Genomic DNA, 5,514 nt, shown 5'->3' with positions numbered 1-5,514 from the left:
TAAAGGGCATTAGGTATTATGAATGTGAGGTGGTCTAAATTTACCCCTGTAATATCTATCTTCATCTGACTACATTAGTATACTTTTCCAGGCTCTGCAGGCTCCTCGCTTGCTATTTAAATCACATTGCATGACTCTGAAATCCAGACTCATCTGTTTTTCTTTTTTTCTTTTTTTTGTGTCGTTATTTCACACACACACACACATTTGTTTCCCCACCAAGCTTAATCTCTCCATGTAAGGTTTACAGCAGCTGCAATCAGATTTACATACGTGAAACTGTTTTTCTTTTAATAAAATAGATAAACCTGACATAAGTATTTGCTAAACGGGTGAAAGGCGCCCATAAGTGACTTCATGAAATGAATAATGTATACACTAAAAAGAACTCATTTGGGAATTAAGGAGGATAAGTAGCAGTCCATTTTGTGCCTGTTAGGGGCCCTCTCGGAGCTACTGTGGCTGCATTAGGGAGAGCTAATGGGCCCTGGGAGGGGGTGAGGGTGGGGTGAGGATGGGGGGGTTGGGCCCTTTGCCGCCCAAGGTCTCCGGGCCCGGTGACAGATGGTTGGCCACCTCGCTGGGTGGCTGTGGCTACAAGGTCTGTCGTGAGGCTGATCCGCGGCGTTGACAGCGTCGCAGAGATCAAACGACATTGTGGAAGGTGAAGAGACGGGTGGCGTGCCAGGCCGGAGCAGGAGAGACGGGGTTAGGGTTCCACCAATTTAGGAGTTTTGGAGGTAGTTGCCAATACTGATATTTTTAGACCCAACTACTGATGGCTGACATTTTGTTCTGCTGTTCAGTAACCGGAAAAAGATACAAAATTTGGGTCTTGGAAAAGCCTAAAATAACATTTGTGTGTATATTTTGTTCAATATAAGGTCTTAACAAAAATAAAAGATATAAGTCACTCTAGTCCAGTGTAAATCTGCATGACCACAGGGCATAAAAACTGTTTGTCGAACCTCCCCTACAACTTAATTTCCTTTGTAACCTTTTATTTATTAATCAATAATGTATCTTGTTAATTAATTCTTGATTTAAAGGGAGTAGTACATCCCACAGATTCCTCTCCGATGAATAAATCTTGTGGTTCCCAAAGCCTGAAAACGCTGCTAATGTACAGATTTCATGTTGTTCTTGGCTTTAATTCAGCGTTTTAGTGTCACATGATGATCTAAATACCATGTAAGAGGACTTTTTACACTTTGACCAGAATAAATATAGGAGGAAATGATGGATTTATTTTAATTTTTGTACAGGAAAACATATATTTATATTGAATATACTGGATACTGGCAGCTGTAGTCAAATAAGAAACGTCATATCACGTCTTGTATCACATAAAATCCAGAAGGATATATCTATCTATATATCTATTTATCTATATATATATATATATATAAGGTATATACCATCCAAAAATATTGGTTCTGGTGTAAGTAGAAAGTAGATTAATGCCAATTAAATGTGAAAACATGGGACGAATTCCTGCCTACAAATATTAAATTCATTTACAACACAAATAAAAGTCTAAATAAAAACATAAAGCAAAAAATTAACATCATTGCAGGTGCTACGAGGTGTTTTTATGTAACCGTTTGTCAGAGAGAAACCTTGCATCACATCAACAGTGAGCATCATGAGTGGCCAATATCCAGTTTTTCATTAAAGCGAAGTAGCCGCATACTGTGTTCTCATTTTTTTGGGTACTGTTTATTAAGACGCCAACGTTACAGCAAACAGCTTTCATCAGGTTTCATCACGCTCTGATGAAAGCTGTTTGCACAAACACGAGCGTCTTTATAAAGTTGCAGAAAATAGGAAGATAACATGCGGCTACTTCATTTAAATGAACTTTTTTTTTTTTTTTTTGCCTGGCCAGCACCTAAAATATACTGTAACTGGGTGTGCCCTCTTTTTTCTTTTCCTTTTCTAGTTTTTTTTCCCCCACAATATAGTAAAAACATTTCACTTGCCTGAGGTGAGTTTGTACATACAGATTCACTGCAGAGCTTTAGGTAGTTTTCACAGTGTGTTGGGTGTAAGTGTCGGTTTGAGGTCTTTTGTCAAATCTTGTTACTTTAAAGAAGCCTATATGTTCATGCACCATGAAGTTTTATATATTTTCAGTTTTCTGTGATATTATCTCTTGACGACTTCAATGGGTAGTTGTGTAAATGAGCATGATTGGCTAAAACTGTGGCAATAAAAAGGTCTTCTGAATGAAATCTCTTTATTATAACGTCTTGGTTGAGGTGCTTCTTCTCTGTTACAGTGCAGTGGATGTAAAAACATCATATCGTTCATCTAATGTTCCAACGTTTTGACTGGCCAAAGAAATACAAGTGTTTTTATGTGTGTCTGTGAAACTAAAGACTTGATAAATCCCCATTCAAAACGAGCACAGCATCAATTCCCCTGCACCGATGCCCCGTGGGCACAAGAGACAGGGCCCGTTAGGCGATTAGCCCGTCTTACATTCCCGGTGATCGGATTAGATGATTCCCACAGTCTAGTCTGAAACTACTCCCGACCCGCAGCTCCGGAGAGCATCTCAATATCCAATTTCACAGCTTTCTAAACCTGGATCACGGAGGCTATTTATTACTGTCACAGGCTTTTGTGTTTGGAAGGGGGGAAAGGGGGGAGGTGGGGGGGGTGGGGGGGCTTTTGTGTTTCATCTGCTCCGGAGCAGGAAGATGATCAACAAGAGTATAACGAGTGAGGAACCAGTGGCGTTGCCTGAAACCCAGCAGCCTTGCTAAATTGGGGCGTGACGCTTGTTTCAGCAGTCAGCAGCTTCTCCAGGACCTTTGATCCACACGCTGGAGTGACTGCTGCTGAAAACAATTATGACCGCAGTGTGTGTCCTACAGCACATTGTAGTGTGGTCCGTAATTGACAAAGAAGAAATGAAAAACAAAAAGAAAAAATGTTGACTTGAGTCTGGATTTGGGAATCGTAACTTCTAAAGAAAATGGGGATGTTTTTGGAAGTTTTCCATTACAACTCAAGAATTGTGCTCAGAAGTGCAGTAAAATAAGTGATTTTGGGGCAGATGTAGCTCTAATGCTGGTTGGCTGGCCAAAAGAGAGCCTCCTAGATAATAAAACCATTTATAAGGCAGTCTTAAACCGAACCAGCAGCTATAATAGGTGCCACCATTATAGAGGCGTTATAATTTCCCTGCTTTTTCCTCTTAGAGCCTCTGTTGTTCCTCTGAATTACCCCTGAATGATTTATGCTCACTGGTCTGGCCACTGATAGACCCTGGCAACACAGATAGAAACACACTTAGGGCTTTTTGGTGTGTAAACACACTGTATTAAAAGCCAACTTGTTTCAAACAGCCAAACACATTTGCGCCGGCGGGGGCCGCTCGGTGTCATTTCGCTCGTCAAACACCGCAGTGTCACAGCCAATCAGGGGACTCGACGGGCAACACAAGCCATTTAACCTGAGCAAACACAGTGTGTCACGAAGCCTGAGGATGACTTAAGAGCCTGAGCAAACACTGGCGAGAGCCATCGGGCACGAATCAAGGCGGCCCGGCTGAGGACAAGTCACTCTCGTAATGGGTTTGTGATGACTCAAGATCGAGCGGCCATCTGTCTGTTACAGTGGGGGAGGACCACAATTCACAGTTCAGATACACAGAATATTAGCCGGTAGTGCAGAGGAGGGGAGGATTTGGCTGGTGGCACAGGATGTAAAGCATATGTCCATAAATGGTAAATATGTTGGTAGCTGAATTCTCTGATCAGGGGCCAGATAACAGGATTTGCATGGTGATTTTCAGCCTCAGTGACATGACACCTTAAAAGGTGTAAGACAAGTAATCCTGCGAGTGACCTTAAGGCTCTTCCCAACATTACAGGTGTATAAATGCAGCAGCTCACCACTGACATGAAAAGCTCACCACATATTTAAAGCGCCGAGGCGTTTTTGCATGGGATTTCAATGACGAGAGTTTGAATAAACCGCAGTCATTTGTGTCCGGTCTGTAACCGTGAAGTTCATTTGAACAGCAAAAGTCAAAACCACATGCGACCTCGGAGGCCAAGACTGGTTGTATTGCACAGTGAGGTCCACACAGTGTTACCATATCTCTCTTAGAAAGAGAAAAGTCTGTAAAATGTCTTAATTATGTAGATTTTTCATGTTATTTATTTAGCTAACTGTCTATATTATGTGTAATTTCATAAAAAACACCTTTACTTTGCCAGGAGGACAGTTCTGGTGGGAAAATACTGATTATTTTTTGACCCAAATGCAGTCAAATTTAAATGTATTCAGTGTAAAATATCTACCATGTTTAAGTTTCAACTGTAGAAAGTAAACCTCATTCAGATTCAGGTCCAAGTCCCAAAAAATATCAAGGACATGAACACAGTTCCCTTAAAAAGTGGCTCCGTATCGCCAGTTATTCAGAGAGAGATGATTTTCAAAATTAGGCTACAATTTCAAGGATTTCCTTGAGCAAACTGCACTGAAAGAATTACTCTTACATTATTATTTCTTTTTTTCCTCTGAGTGCATTATGTGCTAGGCAGCTTTTTATAATGCACACACTGTGTGTATACAGTATTTTTTTTTCATATTAAAAGCTTTACCGCTGTTTTCAGTTTTGTATGTCAGAATAGATGTTGTTAAATATCATCAGGGAAGCAATCAGGTGTTTAAAGTTAAGGGCAATTCCCTGTGCTACAGACAATCAATAAAAAATCTAAGAGTGGGAACTGTAATAGGGTTGGCTTGTAACCTGCTCTGACAAATTAAGGCAAGTACTGTTTTTTCATTACTTACACATCCGTTTTCATTTTTCCCATCAGTGGAACCAATTAAACAATGCTTCCTTAAATTAGTCATTGATTTTTAGCAATAGTGACACTTTATAGAAGGAAATAATAACTTTAAGGGAGTGTTGTTGTTTTTTTTTTTTTCTTTTTCATTACTGCCAGTCTTGTAAGAGCACCAGAAACAAAAGGACAGAAACAATTCACCTACATGAAAAAGTGGTGTCTTAAATTAGCCATTGATTTTTCCTCAGGTGTCACTTTGGTTAAATGCTTTGTGGTTGGGAGTTTTCTCTCCAACCTGGAAATTGACAAGAGTCCATAATCTATTAGTCTTCACACACACAGACAGACTTTACACATTTGCTTGGTTTCCCTACAGTGGTTTTTTTTCCAAGTGCCAGTATGTAAATGTAAAAAAAAATGTGACCTGAAACTAATCTTTTCTCTGTCAAGAAACAAGTGATAAACGGAGGGTTCGGTTGTGGGAAATCACCACAGAATTGCATTTTCTATCACATGCAAGCGATTGATAACACTGCCAAGAGAGAGGGCTAACAGCACAAACTTTTTACGTCATGATTAATTACGTAAAACACCTGAAAAGTGGTGATAACTTTGTTGTTGTTTTTTTTCAGAACTATTTTATTACAGAAGTTTCGCTATTGCCAATCCCAATCCCAGAAGACAACGTGAACCTCGAGAACAAAAC

This window comes from Thunnus thynnus, chromosome 10 (genome assembly GCF_963924715.1).
Source record: "Thunnus thynnus chromosome 10, fThuThy2.1, whole genome shotgun sequence".
Taxonomy (NCBI): Eukaryota; Metazoa; Chordata; class Actinopteri; order Scombriformes; family Scombridae; genus Thunnus; species Thunnus thynnus.
Note: the sequence above shows the minus strand (reverse complement) of the source record.